General features: G+C 38.2%; 1 protein-coding gene and 1 non-coding gene across 9 annotated transcripts in view; both read right to left on the reverse strand.

Annotated features, from left to right (window-relative positions):
- ANKS1B (ankyrin repeat and sterile alpha motif domain containing 1B) overlaps nucleotides 1–21968 on the reverse strand; it is a 1153827-nt gene that overhangs the window by 1014196 nt on the left and 117663 nt on the right. The gene's annotated exons all lie outside the window — the stretch shown is intronic.
- TRNAW-CCA (transfer RNA tryptophan (anticodon CCA)) lies at nucleotides 19737–19808 on the reverse strand. Its single transcript has one exon. It is a non-coding gene; the product is annotated as a tRNA-Trp (tRNA).

Consider the following 21968-nt stretch of genomic DNA (forward strand, 5'->3'; position numbering starts at 1 on the left):
TCACTGTTAATTATCTAATCATCCCAGTTCAAAAAAATATCATCAGACTGGATTAAAGAAAGTAAGACCCAACTGTATGCTCACTACAAGAAATTAGCTTTAAACATAGAGATACACAGGGCTTCCCTGATAGCTCAGTTGGTAAAGAATCTGCCTGCAAGGCAGGAAACACTAGTTCGATTCCTGGGAACCAGAGATCAAATTGCCAATATCCACTGCTGCTGCTACTGCTAAGTCGCTTCAGTCCTGTCCGACTCTGTGTGACCCCATAGACGGCAGCCCACCAGGATCCTCCATTCCTGGGATTCTCCAGGCAAGAACACTGGAGTGGGTTGCCATTTCCTTCTCCAATGCAGGAAAGTGAAAAGTGAAAGTGAAGTCGCTCAGTCGTGTCTGACTCTAGCGACGCCATGGACTGCAGCCTACCAGGCTCCTCCATCCATGGGATTTTCTAGGCAAAAGTACTGCAGTGGGGTGCCATTGCCTTCTCCACCAATATCCACTGGATCATCAAAAAATCAAGAGAGTTCCAGAAAAACATCTACTTTTGCTTTATTGACTATGCCAAAGCCTTTGACTGTGTGGATCACAACAAACTGTGGAAAATTCTTAAAGAAATGGGAATACCAGACCACCTGACCTGCCTCCTGAGAAATCTGTATGCAGGTCAAGAAGCAAGAGTTAGAACTGGCCATGGAACAACAGACTGGTTCCAAATAGGAAAGAAGTACATCAACCCTGCTTATTTAATTTAGATGCAGAGTCAGTTCAGTTCAGTTCAGTCGCTAAGTCGTGTCCGACTCTTTGCGACCCCATGAATCACAGCACGCCAGGCCTCCCTGTCCATCACCAACTCCCGGAGTTCACTCAGACTCACGTCCATCGAGTCAGTGATGCCACCCAGCCATCTCATCCTCTGTCGTCCCCTTCTCCTCCTGCCCCCAATCCCTCCCAGCATCACAGTCTTTTCCAATGAGTCAACTCTTCGCGTGAGGTGGCCAAAGTACTGGAGTTTCAGCTTTAGCATCATTCCTTCCAAAGAAATCCCAGGGCTGATCTCCTTCAGAATGGACTGGTTGGATCTCCTTGCAGTCCAAGGGACTCTCAAGAGTTGGAGTACATTATGCAAAATGCCGGGCTGGATGAAGCACAAGCTGGAATCAAGATTGTCGGGAGAGTATCAGTATCCTCAGACATGCAGATGACACCACCCTTATGGTGGAAAGCAAAGACGAACTAAAGAGCCTCTTGATGAAAGTGAAAGAAGAGAGTGAAAAAGTTGGGTTAAAACTCAACATTCAGAAACTGAGATCATGGCATCCACTCCCATCACTTCATGGCAAATAGGTGGGGAAACAATGGAAACAGTGACAGACTTTATTTTGGGGGTTCCAAAATCACTGCAGATGGTGACTGCAGCCATGAAATTAAAAGACGCTTGCTCCTCGGAAGAAAAGTTATGACCAACCTACACAGCATATTAAAAAGCAGAAACATTACTTTGCCAACAAAAGTCCATCTGGTCAAAGCTATGGTTTTTCCAGTAGTCATGTATGGCTGTGAGAGTTGGACTATAAAGAAAGCTGAGTGCTGAAGAATTGATGGTTTTGAACTGTGGTGTTGGAGAAGACTCTTGAGAGTCCGTTGGACTGCAAGGAGATCCAACCAGTCCATCCTAAAGGAAATCAGACCTGAATATTCATGGGAAGGACTGATGCTGAAACTCCAATAACTTGGCCACCTGATGTGAAGAACTGACTCATTTGAAAAGACCCTGATGCTGGGAAAGATTGAAGCTTGGAGGATTAGGGGACAACAGAAGTTGAGATGGTTGGATGGCATCACCAACTCAGTGACATGAGTTTGAGTAAACTCTGGGAGTTGGTGATGGACAGGGAAGCCTGGTATGCTGTAGTCCAGGGGGTCACAAAAAGTCAGACCTGAGTTAGTGACTGAACAACAACAACAGAATTTCAAAATACATGAAGCAAAAAACTGATACTATTGCAAAGAGAAATAGACCTATACACTTATACTTGGAGATTTTAATACCTCTCTCTCAATAATTGATAGAACAAGTAAACAGAAAATCAGTAAGGGGATATAAGACTTGAATAACACTACCAACCAAATTGGGGCTTCCCTGGTGGCTCAGATGGTAAAGAATCCACCTGTCAATGCAAGAGACTGGGTTCTACCCCTATGTCAGGAAGATAGATCCCTTAGAGAAGGAAATGGCAATGTGCTCCAGTATTCTAGCTTGGAAAATTCCATGGACAGAGGTACCTGGTGGGCTACAGTCCATGGGGTTGCAAAGAGTTGGACATGACAGCATGCATGCACACACACACACACACACACCAACCAACTTGACCTGACATTTATAGAACCAATGCAATAATAGCAGAATACACATTCTTTTCAAGTGAACACAGGACATTTATCAATATATACTATATTGTGGATCATAAAACAAACCTCAATAAGTTCAAAAGATTCAAATAACACAAAATATGTTCTCTGACTCTAATGAAATTCAATTAAAAATCATTCACAGAAGAGTATCTTTAATATCCACAAATATTTGTAACTGAATAACACATAAGTCCAAGATAATATCATAAAGATTTTGGAAAATATTTACAACTGAAAGAGAAAGAAAACACAAAATATCAAAACTTTTGGGACACAACTAAATATCTAAAGGAAAATTTATAGTATTAAAATGACACTAATAGATCAGAGAGGGGTTCTAAATTGATGATCTCAGCTTCTACTTTAAAAAATAGGAAGAGTATATTACCCCAAAGTAAGCAGAAGAAAGGAAAACAATGAAATAAAAAACAGGCTAACAAGAGAGGAAATCAAAAAGTGATTTTTAAAAAATATGCTATAAATTTAAAAACCTATAGGTAAACTGATAAGGATAAAAATAGAAGATATAAATGATCAAATCAGGAGTAGAGAAGTAGTATCACTATATATTCTAAAGACATGAACAGCAGGAGAATATTTTTTAATAACATTATATCAACAAATTAGAAAACTTAGATGAAATGGGCAAGCTTCTTGAAAACTACCAAAATAATCTTTTTAAAAAATGTATAACCTGATAGCCCTACATCTATTAAAGAAACTGAATGTGAACTTGTAATTACAAACATTTCTCACAAAACAAAAATAAACCCTCCAGGTTTAAATTGCTTCAGTGGGAAATTATGCCAGGTATTTAAAAAAGAAATAATATCAATTTTACAAAAGGATTCCAAAATATTGTAGAGGCACAAATAGTGCCTAACATTCTATGAGATCAGCATTCTATGAGATCAAAAACATATGACAAAAAAGAACTACTGATCAATATATCACTCATGAATATAGATGCAAAAATTCTCAGCAAAATTCTAGCAAGTTGAATCCAACAATACATAAAAACAATATTACACCATGATGAAATGGAGTTTATTTCAGGAATGCAAATTTAACATTCATAAATTACTATACTAACAAACTAAAAAAGAAAAATCTTGATTATCTCAACACATATGGAAGTAATATTTGCCAAACTCCAACATCAATTCCTAACAAAAACTATTAGTAAACTGGAATAGAAAGAAATTTAATCAACTTATAAAAGACATCTTTTTGCCTTTTCATACCATTCATGTGGTTCTCAAGGCAAGTATACTGAAGTAGTTTGCCATCCCCTTCTCCAGTGGACCACATTTTTTTTAGAAATCTCCAGCATGACCCGTTTGTCTTGGGTGGCCCTACATGGCATGGCTCATAGTTTCACTGTTAGAAAAGGCTGTGGTCCACGCAATCAGTTGATTCGTTTTCTGTAATTGTCGTTTTCATTCTGTCTGCCCTCTGATGGATAAGGATAAGAGGCTTTGGGAAGCTTCCTGTTGGGAGAGACTGTGGGGGAAACTGGATCTTGCTCTGATAAGTAGGACCATGCTCAGTAAATCTTTAATTTTTGTCACTCTGCTTATTTAACTCATATGCAGAGTACATCATGTGAAATGCCAGGCTGGATGAAGCACAAGATGGAATCAAGATTGCCAGGAGAAATATCAATAACCTCAGATGTGCAGATGACATCACTTTTATGGCAGAAAGCGAAGAACTAAAGAGCCTCTTGATGAAAGTGAAAGAGGAGAGTGAAAAAGTTGGCTTAAAACTCAACATTCAAAAAACAAAGATCATGGCATCCAGTCCTATCATTTCATGGCAAATAGATGGGGAAATAATGGAAACAGTGAGAGACTTTATTTTAGAGGGCTTGAAAATCACTGCAGGTGGTGACTGCAGCCATGAAATTAAAAGATGTTTGCTCCTTGGAAGAAAAGTTATGACATTTATTAAATGTCATATTAAAAAGCAGAGACATTGCTTTGCTGACAAACGTCCATCTAGTCAAAGCTATGATTTTCCATTAGTCATGTAATGATGTGGGAGTTGGACTATAAAGAAAGCTGAGTGTTGAAGAATTGATCATTTTGAACTGTGGTGTTGGAGAAGACTCTTGAGAGCCCCTTGGACTGCAAGGAGATCCAACCAGTCCATCCTGAAGGAAATCAGTCCTGAATATTCATTGGAAGGACTGATGCTGAAGCTGAAACTCCAATACTTTGGCCACCTGATGTGAAGAACTGACTCCTTGGAAAAGACTCTGATGTTGGGAAAGATTGAAGGCAGGAGGAGAATGGAATAACAGAGGTTGAGATGGTTGGATGGCATCACCGACTTAATGGACATGAATTTGCGCAAGTTCCAGGAGTTGGTGATGGATAGGGAAGCCTGGCGTGCTGCAGTCCATGGGGTCACAAAGACGTGGACATGACTGAGCGATTGAACTGAACTGAACGGATAAAAGACATCTACAAAAAAGTTGTAGCTAAAATCATCTTAATGATAAAAGACTGAGTGCATTCCTCTTGAGATCAAGAATAAGACTTTCCTGGTGGTCCAGAAGTTAAGAATATACCTGCCAATGAAGGGGACATGGGTTTGAGCATGCTCCAGCAGGATTCCACATGCCTCCATGTTTGTGATGGGCATAAACTATGAGAAGTATGCCAACTCTCTCAAGATTGTCAGCAATGCCTCCTGGACCATTAACTGCTTGATAACCCCGGCCAAGGTAACTATGACAACTTGGGCATTGTTAGGACTCACAACCACAGTCAAGGCCAGCACTGCCACTCAGAAAACTACAATTTGAAGAAAGAATCATATAAAAGCACATTACATAAAAATGCAAGATGAAGCAAGTGCTAATGTAGAAGCTGCAGCAAGTTATCCAGAAGATATAATCAAAATAACTAAATATCATGCCCACAGTGATAGTGAAAGTAGCTCAGTTGTGTCTGACTCTTTGCGACCCCATGGACTATAGAGTCCATGGAATTCTCCAGGCCAGAATAGTGGAGTGAGTGGGTAGCCTTTTCCTTCTCCAGTGGATCTTCCCAATCCAGAGATCAAACCCAGGTCTCCTGCATTGCAGGCGGATTCTTTACCTGCTGAGCCACAAGGGAAGCACAGTAAACAACAGATTTTTCGATATAGACAAAACAGCCTTACATTAGAATACAATGCCATCTAAAACTTTCATAGCTAGAGAGAAGTCAGAGTCCAGCTTCAAAGCTTCAAAGGACAGACTGACTCTCTTGTTAGGAGCTAATGTAGCTGGTGACTCAAAATTGAAGGCAATCATAAATCAACTATCAGATCAGATCAGATCACTCAGTCGTGTCCGACTCTTTGCAACCCCATGAATCGCAGCACGCCAGGCCTCCCTGTCCATCACCAACTACCAGAGTTCACCCAGACTCACGTCCATCGAGTCAGTGATGCCATCCAGCCATCTCATCCTCTGTCGTCCCTTTCTCCTCTTGCCCCCAATCCCTCCCAGCATCAGAGTCTTTTCCAATAAGTCAACTCTTCGCATGTGGTGGCCAAAGTATTGGAGTTTCAGCTTTAGCATCATTCCTTCCAAAGAAATCCCAGGGCTGATGTCCTTCAGAATGGACTGGTTGGATATCCTTGCAGTCCAAGGGACTCATTTCATGCAAAGATGGGCACAATAAAGGATAGAAATGGTATGGACCTAACACAAGCAGAAGATATTAAGAAGAGATGGCAAGAATACACAGAAGAACTGTACAAAAAAGATCTTCACAAAAAAGATCTTCACGACCCACATAATCACAATGGTGTGATCACTGACCTAGAGCCTGACATCCTGGAATGTGAAGACAAGTGGGCCTTAGAAAGCATCACTACGAACAAAGCTAGTGGAGGTGATGGAATTCCAGTTGAGCTATTCCAAATCCTGAAAGATGATGCTGTGAAAGTGCTGTACTCAATATGCCTGCAAATTTGGAAAACTCAGCAGTGGCCACAGGACTGGAAAATGTCAGTTTTCATTCCAATCCCCAAAAAAGGCAATGCCAAAGAATGCTTAAACTACCGCACAATTGCACTCATCTCACATGCTAGTAAAGTAATGCTCAAAATTCTCCAAGCCAGGCTTCAGCAATATGTGAACCATGAACTTCCTGATGTTCAAGCTGGTTTTAGAAAAGGCAGAAGAACCAGAGATCAAATTGCCAACATCCGCTGGATCATGGAAAATCAACTATACTTCAATTTAAAAAATAAATCAATTAATTAAAAATAAATTCATCATTCTGAAAATCCTAGGGCCCTGAAGAATTATGCTAAATCTCCTCTATACTCTATAAATGGAACAAGAAAGACTGGATGACAGCACATCTGTTTACAACAAGGTTTACTGAATATTTTAAGCCCACTTATTACTGTGGAAAAATACTCCTTTCCAAATATTACTGCTCAATGACAATACATCTGGTCACCCAAGACCTCTGATGGAGATATACAATGAGATTAATGTTGTTTTCACACCTGCCAACACAACATCCATTTTATAGCCCACAGATCAAGGAGTGATTTTAATTTTTAAGTCTTACTATTTAAGATACATTTTGTAATGCTGTAGCTGCCATAGATAATGATTCCTCTGATGGATCTGGACAAAGTCAAATGAAAACCTTCTGAAAACAATTTACCCTTCTGGATGCCATTAAGGACATTTGTGATTGATGGGTAGAAGTAAAAATATCAACACTAATAGGAGTTTGGAAGCAGTTGACTTCAACCCCAATGGATGTCTTTGAGGGCCTCATACTTTATACTCATACTTCAGCGAAGAAGTAACTGCAAATGTGCTGGAAATAGCAAGAGAATTAAAAGTGGAGCCCAAAGAGATGACCAAATTGCTGCAATCTCATGATAGACTTTGAACATGTAAGGAGTTGGTTCTTGTGAATGAGCAAAAGAAGCGGTTTCTTGACATAGAATCTATTCTGATGAAGGCACTTTGAAGAATGTTAAAAGTCTTCAAAGAATTTAGAATAGCACAAAACTTAATGAAGCAGCAACAGGGTTTGAGAGGATTGACTTCTATATTCAAAGAGGCTCTGATGTGTGTAAAATGCTTTGAAACAACACCTTCTGCTACAAGAAATAATTCAAAGAAGGAATTAATAGATAGGGCAAACTTAATTGTTGTGTTATTTTATGAAATTGCCATAGCCACCCCAACCTTCAGCAACCACCACCCAGATCAGTCAGCAGCTATCAACATCAAGGCAAGACCTTCTACCAGCGAAAAGATTACAACTTGCTAAAAGCGCAGATGATGTTTATCATTTACTAAAAATAAAGTATGTTTTAATTAAGGTATGTCCACAGCTTTTTCAACATAATGGTACTATACACTTAACAGACTACAGCATGGTATAAACATAACTTCTGCATGCACTGGGGAACAAAAATATCCATGTGACTCACTTTATTGCAATATTTGCTTTATTGCAGTGGTCTGGAACAAAGCTCACAATATCTTGAAGGTATGCCTATATGTACTGCTGATCTGTTTTAGGGGTTCTCTTGTAGTAACCAATTTCTCTATTCTGGCACTAGAATCAGATTTTTTAGTATTATTTATAATTGGTGGCAGTAGATCCCATAATTCCTTCACTTCACAATTTTTTCCTGCAAATTTCTCTACATGTCTATGGAAAAAAGTATTAATATGAAGACTACAGGCACAAAAATATGTATAATTTTAAAAGTAAAGAAGAGATAGCTTATAAAAAAGGGAAAAATTAATCAGGATTCATCTACACCATGGATTATGCAACTGTTAAAACAAATGTTTGACCTATATATATTGACCTTGAAAACATATTAAATGAAAAAAAAAAAACAAGTTGCATAATATTGTGTGAGTCAATGCCCTAAATGCCCTAAATGTTTTACCTACATTAACTCATTTACATCCATATAACTATAAGACAGAGACTATTATCATTACCATTGTACTGATGATAAATATTTACATTAACATAGAAAAGTGCATGCAAAAATAATCACCTCTGAATTGCTTTAATAGTCAAAATTATCAAGTTATTTTTCATGGAAAAATTTTTATAAACAATAAAATATGAGGGAGAAAAGATAGGTTTGCTCCAGATTGTGAAGAGCCTTGTAACATGCCTTGTAACATGTAATAGCTTAGTCTGTTCTAAGCAACTTGGACCAAGAGGTTATCAGAAAGATACTAAGCATGTTTCTGGGTTGGGTCAGTGTTATAGGAGAGCTCTTGTGACAGGAAAGTGAAGAGAGTGAACAAATTGGTTTTAGGGAGTCAAGTTAGCAGTCTGTTTTAACAATCTGGGGAAGAAACAAAAAAAATCAGAACTAGTGGAGATACAGAGGTAGAGAAGAGGTAGGAAATTCTGGCAGATATCAATATGCCTAAAATAAAACCTAATGGATGTGGTAGCCATATGAATAGGATAGGAGCCAAAGAATAACTGAGGTTTCTACATGCATGAGTGAAATGCATGGATGATGAGGTATCTTCATTAGAGAGGACTGCAAGGGCACTGGTGTCCCTTGGGGAAAGTCAAGTTTCAGTTAAAGCTGACTAGCATACTATATTGCCCAGGAATACCTTTGGCAAAGAATGGAAAAGAAATGAGAAAATACTGTAAATTAACTCAAATTATTTTCAAATTTCCTGCATGTTATTAGACCTTATAAATATTTAGTAGGGGAAGATACTGGTATTTATAACTAAAATAAGATTAAAGGTCTGTAGATTTCATTTACCTATACCCTCTCAGTTCCTGGCTATTTTAAAAAAGGAATTAATTATAATAGGAGCATGGGGAAAACATATCCAGTGCATATCTTCTTTCCTAAACAGAATAAATGTGGATACATCTTTTTTTAAACAAGGATGTTTAGAATAGAAATTTAGCATACATATAAATATAGTTGACTGCCTTAGGCATATATACACATATCCATAGAACATCTACACACATTTGAAAGATTATAAATAAGCCAGACCCAGACCTCCCAACTAAAACCTTAATTTAAAATTTTGCTACCTATTTTAATATTATTACATATTTATTCCCCCAAAAAAGGAAATTTATAGGTTTTTGGTCTTAGTCTAATACACACTAAATTCCATCTCTGATACAGACTTATCTATGTTTTCAATTCTGTATGTGAGAATTTGTGCCCACAATGAATGGTCTGAGACAATAAGAGAGCCCCAATTACCAAAGATTTAATTTCTGTTGTTATACTATTTGTGCTAGTATTTCAAATTGGATTAATATGTTTCAGAACAAATATAAACAGATAGGTTTTCCACAGAGGTTTTAAATAACCTGGATGTTCATTAGTGAGAATATTGTGTTCCCTAAGCTCTCACATATTTAACATTATACCTAAATAAAGTCTGAGTTTCTCAGGCCAATATTTTCATGTATAGCAAATAAAACTTAAACACAGCTACTCCACAAACTGATCATCATTATACCCTCTACCAACCTATGGGACAAATCCTCAAGGAGCACATAAAACTTAACAGCTTTTCTTGATTCTTACCTGACTCTAGACACTTGAGATCACCCCAAGGCTTCAGATATGAAAACGTACAGAATGTGCACTGAATGCCTCAAGCATGGTCAGAGTATGTAGGAATGGTCTTCTTATATATCAGATGATTTTCAGGCAATGAAAACAAAGCCCTCATTTTCAATTTGTATCTTAATAGTTTGCTTCCACCTGTGGATGAACTGGACATGTACACGTGCTCTAAGTTAAGTTCTCATCTCCATAGTGATGATGTAATTTTATTATCATGGGCTAAAAGTGTCTCATATGGATGTAATGAATCTGGAATAATGTAAGCCATACATGTAAATTTAAATTTTCTAGTAGCCACATTAAAAAGATTTTTTAAAAGAGATTAAATTAAATTTTGTATATTTTATTTAACTGAGAATATCCAAACAGCATTTCAACATGTAATTGATGTAAAAATTATTGACGTATTTTTACATTTTTTGCACTGCTTTCAAAATCAGTGTCTATTTTACATTAAAGTACACTGCAATTAGAACTAGCCATATTTCAAGTGCTTGATAGCCTCATGAGGACAATGGCTACTCGATCACACAACATAGGGGATGCGCTCAATTGCTTCAGTCGTGAATTTTGAAAAGACTGGTTCAAAACTGGGAAAGGAGTACGACAAGGCTGTATATTACCACCCTACTTATTTAACTTACATGCAGAGTACATCATGTGAAATGTCGGGCTGGATGAAGCACAAGTTGGAACCAAGATTGCCGGAAGAAATACCATAACCTCAGATATGCAGATGACACCACCCTTATGACAAAGAGCAAAGAGAAACTAAAGAGCTTCTTGATGAAAGTGAAAGAGGAGGGTGAAAAAGCTGGCTTAAAACTCAACATTCAAAAAACTAAGACCATGGCATCTGGTGCCATCGCTTCATGGCAAACATGAAGATGGGGAAACAATTCTTTAGGCCAGAATACTGGAGTGGGTAGCCTTTCCCTTCTCCAGGAGATCTTCGCAACCCAGTAATCAAACCCAGGTCTCCTGCATTGTAAGCGGATTCTTTACCAGCTGAGCCACAAGGGAACCCCATGAATACTGGAGTGGATAGCCCATCCCTTCTCCAGTGCACCCCTTCTCCAGCCCATCCTTTCTCCAGCAGATCTTCTCAACCCAGGAATTGAACTGGGGTCTCCTGCACTGCAGGCAATCCTGCATTGCAGGCAGATTCTTTACCAACTGAGTTATCAGGGAAGCCCTGAAACAATGGACAGTAAGTTTATTTTCTTGGACTCCAAAATCACTTCAGATGGTGACTGCAGCCATGAAATTAAAAGACACTTGCTCCTTGGAAGAAAAGCTGTGACAAACCTAGACAGAGTATTAAAAAGCAGAGACATTACTTTGCCAAGAAAGGTCCGTCTAGTCAAAGCTATGGTTTTTCCAGTAGTCATGGATGGATGTGAGAGTTGGATTATAAAGAAAACTGAGCACCAAAGAATTGATGCTTTTGAACTGTGGTATTGGAGAAAATTCTTGAGAGTCCCTTGGACTGCAAGGAAATCAAATCAGTCAATTGTAAAGGAAATCAATCCTGAATATTCATTGGAAGGACTGATGCTGAAGCTGAGGCTCCAATACTTTGGCCACCTCATGCGAAGAACTGGCTCACTGGGAAAGACCCTGATGCTGGGAAAGATTAAAACTAGGAGGAGAAGGGAACGACAAAAAAGATGAGATGGTTGGATGGCATCACCTACTCGATGGACACGAGTTTGAGAAAGCTCCAGGAGTTGGTGATGGACAGGGAAGCCTGGTGTGCTGCAGTCCATTAGGTCGCAAAGAGTCAGACACGACTGTGTGACTGAACTGAACTGAAAGGAATACAGACTGAGGCTACCTCCTGGGTGTGGCAGTATTTATCTGTGGAAAGACATGGACAAACCAATTTAGGAGTAAGGACAAGGGAAAAAGGGTCATAAACCTTGCCATGGGCCATCACATTGTATTAATATAAGAAGACATCCTTTGGCCCTTTGCCTTCCTCCTAGCAAAGTGAAGAAGGGATTCAGGGGCAGAGGGAACAGGAAGGTGAGGGAATAAGTATGACTGCTATCTCCATATTCCCCTCCAGACTAAACTGCTCACACAAAGGCAGAAAGCTTTGAATGTAACATGAGAATGAGATTTTCAAACAGACAAGACCAACAAAAATGAAGACATAAACCAGTATGTGTGTATTTAGTATCTATTTTTTGAAATGCCTGTTCAATATTTGTCCATTTTGTGTTGGGTTGTGTGCCATTAAAATTGTTTTAATTGATTTTTAGGAGTTCTTTACATGTTTGGTTAAGAGTCTCTTGTCTCTCTCTCACACACACACGCACATAGAGTTGCTCAACTTCATTAGTCATCACAAAAAATACAAATTAATATCTCAATGAAATATCACTGTCTATCTACCAGAATGAGTAAAATGAAAACTAAGTGTTAGCAAGGATGTGAAGCAACTGGAATTTTCATATGCTGCTAGTAGAAATGTAAATTGGTATAAACACTGAAAAGTTATTTAACAATATTTATTAAAAATTCACATACGTATAGCCTATGACTAGCAGTTCAAAAATTATGTGGTGCTAGTGGTAAAGAACCTGCCTGCCAATGCAGGAGACATAAGAGACATGGGTTCTATTCTTGGGTTCAGAAGATCCCCTGGAGAAGGGCACAGCAACCCACTCCAGTATTCTTGCCTGGAGAATTCCATGGACAAAGGAGCCTGGCAGGCTACAGTCCATGGGTTCACAAAGAGTCAGACACAACTGAAGCAACTTAGCACTTACACATCAAAAGACATGTACAAGCAAATACTATTCACAATAGCAAACAGACTAACCATCAATTGTAGACAAAGAATAAGCTGGAGTATATTCACAAAGCACAATACTACACAGCAATGAAAAGGAATATATTATTGTTATTCTCCACAAATGAATGAGTTTTACAAACATTAAATTGAGCTCTCAAAAGTCATATATAAAAGACTTTATACAAAAGACATATATAAAATTCCATCTGAACAAGTTCAAAATGAGGAAAGCTAATATGTTGTGTTAGAAGTCAAGACAATAATTACCTTTAGAGGAAATAGTAACTTTAGAATACAGCACAATTAGGGTTTCTGGAGTCCTAATAAAATTCTATTTTCTTGATTTGGATTCTGACCACAAAGATGTAACGACTGAAAATTCATCATTATTTTACAACTACGTAGTTAATTTTCAATGGATTTTATTTAGACAAAATAAGCAGAAATAAGTCTTAATAGTTGGAATGTAACTATTTTAATAATAGAAAGTAAAAACACATAGAATTAGAATTAGATATTATTAAACAGCGTGTTGCTCATCCACCAGAAAATAAAATTTCTATAGAACACAGTGGTAATAGAAACTGAAAAAAAAATTCTAAGATTTATACCACATGAATAAGAATTTTCAATTATTTCAGTTAGATAAATTAATCTTTTTTTTACTTGAGATATTATTCTGATTCAAGCTCATTTGGCCAAAGAACTTTCTTTAGGAATTTTGTCTGAAATGTCTGTCTTGGTACCTTTCTTGAGTTCCTGCATCCAAGTCCAATGTGTGTGAAGGTAGGGGGAGGAGGGCTTCCGACACAATACCAAACAATTTTTGGACACCAGCAAGGTGTCAGAATTCAACTTAATTCAACTCAATTCTGACACTATCTATCGAGAGATAGCATATTCCGCAAGTGAAGACCTCTGTCCCACAAGACTGCCCTCCACTACAGGTGCCAATCCAAAGCCCAGGTTGTTACTTGTGCTTCTGACCAACCAGCTACAAATGAGATCACAAGGCCGGGTTGTTACCTATACTTCTGACCAGCTGGCTATAAGTCAGAGGTTCATTCCTACAACTCCCTCCTTGGCTGCAATTAATTTGCTAGAGCAGTTCACAGAACTCAGAACTCATTTCACTTACTAGATAACTGGTTTATTATAAAAGGATATAGCTTAGAAACAGCCAGCTAATGAGATACAGAGGGGAAAGGACTTGGAATTTCCATGCTCTCTCCAGATACAGCACTCTCCCCAGTTTCCCCATATTCACCAACCTGGAAGCTCTCTAAATTCAGTCCTTTGTGGGATTTTATGAAGGCTTCATTACATAAACATGATTGATTAAATCACTGGCCATGAGAGATTGGTTCCTCCAGCCCCTCTCCCCTTCTCTGAGGTCACAGAGATAGGACTGACAGTTAAACTCTCTAACTACTTGATCGGGTCTCCTTGTAATCATCCCCTATCCTCAGGTGCAGTCCAAGAGTCACCTCATTAACATCACAAAAGATATCTTTATTGATCTTATCTCTTAGGAAATTCCTAGGGTTTTAGGAGCTCTGCCGCAGAAACTGGACAACAAACAAACAAATATATAAAAATTTCTCATTACAAGTCACAATTTCTCAGTACCATTAAAAATAGTTACACATCTGTAAGTTGAACGCATATAATACCTTCAGAATGTTTTTCCTGTGGAATTCTGAATACACGGCCCCACTATCTTTTAGCATATACTGTTACAGACAGGAAGAACAATGTCAATTTGATTCTTTTTCCTTTAGACTGAAAAGACAGTATCTGCTTTTGCAACCTAAAATCTTACAAAATTACTGTTCATAGAATTCAGAGATTCCACTGGGATATATCTGAGTGTAGGTTTTTTCTCACAGTAGTTTTTGTTAACACTGAAAAACTAAGAACCCTCAATTGGAAGAGACAACAGACCAGAAGGGGGAGCCCTCATACTCTATAATGATCAGTTCAGTTCAGTTCAGTTCAGTCACTCAGTCGTGTCCAACTCTTTGTGACCCCATGGATTGCAGCACGCCAGGCTTCCCTATCCATCACCAACTCCTGGAACTTCTCAGACTGTCAGATACATAACATAATACTTCTTCCACTTTTCAAGTGATAATTGGTGTGCTGCGGCTTTCAATGCTCCAGAAGGGTTGTAGTTCTGGTGATGTCACATCAGGAGGCCACTTGGAATCTCTTTCTTAAAGTCAGTGTTGTCCTCTGGAAAGATTTAGGTGGATACTATGAGGCTGTTAAAAAACCTTGACCTGTCCACACGTGCCCACCAAATTCCATCACTGTTAATGAACCTTTTCGAGGTGTATCTGACCGAAATGTATGGGTAGTGCTGGGCCTTGAAAACTCATGTCCATTAAGTCGGTGATGCCATCCAACCATCTCAGCCTCTGTCATTCCCTTCTCCTCCTGCCTTCAATCTTTCCCAGCATTAGGGTCTTTTCCAAGGAGTCAGTTCTTCACATCAGGTGGCCAAAGTATTGAGTTTCAACTTCAGCATCAGTCCTTCCAATGAATATTCAGGACTGATTTCCTTCAGGATGGACTGGTTGGATCTCCTTGCAGTCCAAGGGGCTCTCAAGAGTCTTCTCCAACACCACAGTTCAAAACCATCAATTCTTCAGGGCTCAGCTTTCTTTATAGTCCAACTCTCACATCCATACATGACTACTGGAAAAACCATAGCTTTGACTAGATGGACTTTTGATGATAACACAGCCCAAAAGGAAAAAACATTTCCTCTTCTTGCCTGACAAGAGCTCAGCTAATGCAAAGCCACTGTATTTCCAAATTTCAGTTCCTTCAATGGACTCTTTGTTTACTATACACCTCTCAGTTTCCTTTTCACCTCTTCAAGAGTTCTCCTCTCTCTGCTGTATGGGACTTGACTGTGTATCTCACCATGGTTTTTCTGTACTCAGTGGCTCAGTTGTGTCCAACTCTTTGCAACTCCTTGGACTGAAGTCCACCAGGTTTCTCTGTCCTTGGGGATTCTCCAGGCAAGAATGCTAGAGTGGGTTGCCATGTCCTCCTCCAGGGGATCTTTCCAAACCAGGGCTCAAACCCAGGTCTCCTGCACCACAGGTGGATTCTTTATTGACTGAGCCACCAGGGAAGTCCATCCCCAAATTCCAATACTTTGTTGATCCCAAATAAACCCACTTTGCTACTGAAATAACTAGCAGTTTATTTGTTTCAGGTCAACAACACTCTCTGGCTTTCAAGGAAAGATTTAAATTTGTCTTCATTTCAGGGAAATGTTACTTTATTTTGTTTTTATTATTATTTCTTCTATTTATTTTCCCTTTCTAAAACATCTATGACTAGAATGTTAGATTCCCAAATATATCACATACATCTTTTTTCTCTCATTTCTCTTTGTATTTTTTCCTCACCTCAGGAAATAATCATTTTAATTGTATTTTAAATCACTGGTTTATTTTTTTTTAATGTCCAGTCATCATCTCTCAGTTATTTATGTTTTATAAACTTTCTTGTCTCTAATATATCTTAAATCTCCAAGTAACCTGAAAGTCCTATCCTTTTGGTGAAGTCTTTGTTTCATATGTATGACTTCAACATAAACCAAGTTCTCTATCATCTAACTCAAATTTTTAATACATAAAACATATCAATAATTCTAGGTTTTCATAAATATAAGATTTTTATTTGTCTTCCTTTTTTATCTCTACAAAATAACGAAAGTGTTTTATACCCCTAAGAAGAAATACCCCAATTATGTTAAATGACTCAAGGGACAGAGTTAATTTTGTATGAGTAGATTAAATTTGCTTGATTGCTCTTTTTCAGCAGAGAATATGTTAATAACAAGCTTCAAATTAATAGCTTTATTTGCTTTTGACAAGTCTATATGTGGTAAAATCCTTTTCTGCTAGTTTCACATACTCTAAATCAGCCACAGATATACACACTAGTCCAAGTTCCCCACAACTAAAATAAATCAAAAACACCTGATAAAAAATCAAGAATTAATATAATGTAAATTAAATACATATAGCCATTTTTCCTAATAACTTTAAATGGAGTAAGATCTACAAAAGTATTGAATCACTATGTTGTATATTTGAACTAATATACTGCAATTAAAATTTTTAAGCATATGTTCATGACCCTGTTTTATACTGAGTGTATCACTATTGCAAATAAAATAAATATTGATATAAATACATTTATGTGCATAAAATACACAAATCATATGAACGGTGTTTCAAGAAATAACAAGTTTTGGAAGCAAAATAAGTCCTTGCTTTGGCAATTTGACATGTGGTTCTTTTTTTTTTTTTTTAATCTCAGTTTTATTTATTTTACTTTACAATATTGTATTGGTTTTGCCATACATTTACATGAATCCACCATGGGTGTACATGTGTTCCCCATCCTGAACCCCCCTCCCACCTCCCTCCCCATCCCATCACTCTGGGTCATCCCAGTGCACCAGCCCCGAGCACCCTGAATCATGCATCGAACCTGGACTGCCGATTCATTTCACATGTGATAATTTACATGTTTCAATGCCATTCTCCCATATCATCCCACCTTTGCCCTCTTCCACAGAGTCCAAAAGACTGTTCTTTCTATACATCTATGTCTCTTTTGCTGTCTCGCATACAGGGTTATCGTTACCATCTTTCTAAATTCCATGTATATGCTGTATTGGTGTTTTTCTTTCTGGCTTACTTCACTCTGTATAATAGGCTCCAGTTTCATCTACCTCATTAGAACTGATTCAAATGTATTCTTTTTAATGGCTGAGTAATACTCCATGTGTATATGTACCACAGCTTTCTTATCCATTTGTCTGCTGATTGACATCTAGGTTGCTTCCATGTCCTGGCTATTATAAACAGTGCTGTGATGAACACTGGGGTACATGTGTCTCTTTCAAGTCTGGTTTCCTCGGTGTATATGCCCAGCAGTGGGATTGCTGGGTCATATAGCAGTTCTATTTCCAGTTTTTTAAGCAATCTCCACACTGTTCTCCATAGTGGCTATACTAGTTTGCATTCCCACCAACAGTGTAAGAGGGTTCCCTTTTCTCCACACCCTCTCCAGCATTTATTGCTTGTAGACTTTTGGATCGCAGCCATTCTGACTGGCATGAAATGGAACCTCATTGTGGTTTTGATTTGCATTTCTCTGATAATGAGTGATGTTGAGCATCTTTTCATGTTTGTTAGCCATCTGTATGTCTTCTTTGGAGAAATGTCTGTTTAGTTGTTTGGCCCACTTTTTGATTGGGTCATTTATTTTTCTGGAATTGAGCTGCAGGAGCTGCTTGTATATTTTTGAGATTAATTCTTTGTCTGTTGCTTCGTTTGCTATTATTTTCTCCCATTCTGAAGGCTGCCTTTTCACCTTGCTTATAGTTTCCTTTGTTGTGCAGAAGCTTTTAATTGTAATTAGATCCCATTTGTTTATTTTTGCTTTTATTTCCAATATTCTGGGAGGTGGGTCATAGAGGATCCTGCTGTGGTTTATGTCGGAGAGTGTTTTGCCTATGTTTTCCTCTAGGAGTTTTATAGTTTCTGGTCTTACATTCAGATCTTTAATCCATTTTGAGTTTATTTTTGTGTATGGTGTTAGAAAGTGTTCTAGTTTCATTCTTTTACAAGTGGTTGACCAGTTTTCCCAGCACCACTTGTTAAAGAGATTGTCTTTTCTCCATTGTATATTCTTGCCTCCTTTGTCAAAGATAAGGTGTCCATAGGTGCATGGATTTATCTCTGGGCTTTCTATTTTGTTCCATTGATCTATACTTCTGTCTTTGTGCCAGTACCATACTGTCTTGATAACTGTGGCTTTGTAGTAGAGCCTGAAGTCAGGTAGGTTGATTCCTCCAGTTCCATTCTTCTTCTCAAGATTGCTTTTGCTATTCGAGGTTTTTTGTATTTCCATACAAATTGTGAAATTATTTGTTCTAGCTCTGTGAAAAATACCGTTGGTAGCTTGATAGGGATTGCACTGAATCTATAAATTGCTTTGGGTAGTATACTCATTTTCACTATATTGATTCTTCCAATCCATGAACATAGTATATTTCTCCATCCATTAGTGTCCTCTTTGATTTCTTTTACCAGTGTTTTATGCTGCTGCTGCTGCCACTGAGTCGCTCAGTTGTGTCCGACTCTGTGCGACCCCAAGACGGCAGCCCACCAGGCTCCCCCGTCCATGGGATTCTCCAGGCAAGAGTACTGGAGTGGGGTGCCATTGCCTTCTCCGACCAGTGTTTTATAGTTTTCTATATATAGGTCTTTTGTTTCTTTAGGTAGATATATTCCTAAGTATTTTATTCTTTTCGTTGCAACGGTGAATGGAATTTTTTCCTTAATTTCTCTTTCTGTTTTCTCATTGTTAGTGTATAGGAATGCAAAAGATTTCTGTGTGTTGATTTTATATCCTGCAACTTTACTATATTCTTTGATTAGCTCTAGTAATTTTCTGGTGGAGTCTTTAGGGTTTTCTATGTAGAGGATCATGTCATCTGCAAACAGTGAGAGTTTTACTTCTTCTTTTCCAAACTGGATTCCTTTTATTTCTTTTTCTGCTCTGATTGCTGTGCCCAAAACTTCCAAAACTATGTTGAATAGTAGTGGTGAGAGTGGGCACCCTTGTCTTGTTCCTGACTTTAGGGGAAATGCTTTCAATTTTTCACCGTTGAAGATAATGGGTTTGCTGTGGGTTTGTCATATATAGCTTTTATTACATTGAGGTGTGTGTGTGAAGTCGCTCAGTTGTGTCTGACTCTTTGCGACCCCGTGGACTGTAGCCTACCAGGCTTCTCTGTCCATGGGATTCTCCAGGCAAGAATTCTGGAGTGGGTTACCATTTCCTTCTCCAGGGGATCTTCCCAACCCAGGGATCGAACCCGGGTCTCCTGCATTGGAGGCAGACGCTTTTACCTCTGAGCCACCAGGGAAGCCCTATTATGTTGAGGTATATTCCTTCTATTCCTGCTTTCTGGAAGGTTTTTTATCATAAATGGATGCTGAATTTTGTCAAAGGCTTTCTCTGCATCTATTGAGATAATCACATGGTTTTTATTTTTCAATTTGTTAATGTGGTGTATTACATTGATTGATTTGTGGATATTGAAGAATCCTTGCATCCCTGGGATAAGCCCACTTGGTCATGATGTATGATCTTTTTAATATGTTGTTGGATTCTGTTTGCTAGAATTTTGTTAAGGATTTTTGCATCTATGTTCATCAGTGATACTTGCCTGTAGTTTTCTTTTTTTGTGGCATCTTTGTCAGGTTTTGGTATTAGGGTGATGGTGGCCTCATAGACGGAGAAGGCAATGGCACCCCACTCCAGTACTCTTGCCTGGAAAATCCCATGGACGGAGGAGCCTGGAAGGCTGCAGTCCATGGGGTCGCTAAGAGTCGGACACGACTGAGCGACTTCCCTTTCACTTTTCACTTTCATGCATTGGAGAAGGAAATGGCAACCCACTCCAGTGTTTTTGCCTGGAGAATCCCAGGGACGGGGGAGCCTGATGGGCTTCCGTCTATCGGGTCGCACAGAATCGGACACGACTGAAGCGACTTAGCAGCAGCAGCAGCAGGCCTCTGCAATTTTCTGGAAGAGTTTGAGTAGGATAGGTGTTAGCTCTTCTCTAAATTTTTGGTAGAATTCAGCTGTGAAGCTGTCTGGTCCTGGGCTTTTGTTTGTTGGAAGATTTCTGATTACAGTTTCAATTTCTGTGCTTGTGATGGGTCATTAAGATTTTCTATTTCTTCATGGTTCAGTTTTGGAAAGTTGTACTTTTCTAAGAATTTGTCCGTTTCTTCCAAGTTGTCCAGTTTATTTGCATATAGTTGCTGATATTAATCTCTTATGATCCTTTGTATTTCTGTGTTGTCTGTTGTGATCTCTCCATTTTCATTTCTAATTTTGTTGATTTGATTTTTCTCCCTTTGTTTCTTGATGAGTATGGCTAATGGTCTGTCAGTTTTATTTATCTTCTCAAAGAACCAGCTTTTGGCTTTGTTGATTTTTGCTATGGTCTCTTTTGTTTCTTTTGCATTTATTTATGCCCTAATTTTTTAAGATTTCTTTCCTTCTACTAACCCTGGGGTTTTTCATTTCTTCGTTTTCTAGTTGCTTTAGGTGTAGAGTTAGATTATTTATTTGACTTTTTTCTTGTTTCTTGAGGTAAGCCTGTATTGCTATGAATCTTCCCCCTAGCACTGTTTTCACAGTGTCCCATAGGTTTTGGGTTATTGTGTTTTCATTTTCATTTGTTTCTATGCAGATTTTAATTTCTTTTTTGATTTCTTCTGTGATTTGTTGGTTATTCAGCAGCGTGTTGTTCAGCCTCCATATGTTGGAATTTTTAATAGTTTTTCTCCTGTAATTGACATCTAATCTTACTGCATTGTGGTCAGAAAAGATGCTTGGAATGATTTCAATTTTTTTGAATTTACCAAGGCTAGATTTATGGCCTAGGATGTGATCTATCCTGGACAGGGTTCCCTGTGCACTTGAGAAAAAGGTGAAATTCATTGTTTTGGAGTGAAATGTCCTATAGATATCAATTAGTTCTAACTGGTCTCCTGTATCATTTAATGTTTGTGTTTCCTTGTTAGTTTTCTGTTTAGTTGATCTATCCATAGGTGTGAGTGGGATATTAAAGTCTCCCGCTATTATTGTGTTATTGTTAATTTCCCCTTTCATACTTGTTAGCATTTGCCTTACATATTGCGGTGCTCCTATGTTGGGTGCATATATATTTATAATTGTTATATCCTCTTCTTGGATTGATCCTTTGATCATTATGTAGTGTCCATCTTTGTCTCTTTTCACAGCCTTTATTTTAAAGTCTATTTTATCTGATATGAGTATTGCTACTCCTGCTTTCTTTTGGTCTCCATTTGCGTGAAATATCTTCTTCCAGCCCTTCACTTTCAGTCTGTATGTGTCCCTTGTTTCAAGGTGGGTCTCTTGTAGACAACATATATAGGGGTCTTGTTTTTGTATCCATTCAGCCAGTCTTTGTCTTTTGGTTGGGGCATTCAACCCATTTACATTTAAGGTAATTATTGATAAGTATGATCTTGTTGCCATTTACTTTATT

Source organism: Bos grunniens, chromosome 5 (genome assembly GCF_055505025.1).
Source record: "Bos grunniens cultivar Pamir isolate PY7600 chromosome 5, Bosgru_T2T1.0, whole genome shotgun sequence".
Lineage (NCBI taxonomy): Eukaryota > Metazoa > Chordata > Mammalia > Artiodactyla > Bovidae > Bos > Bos grunniens.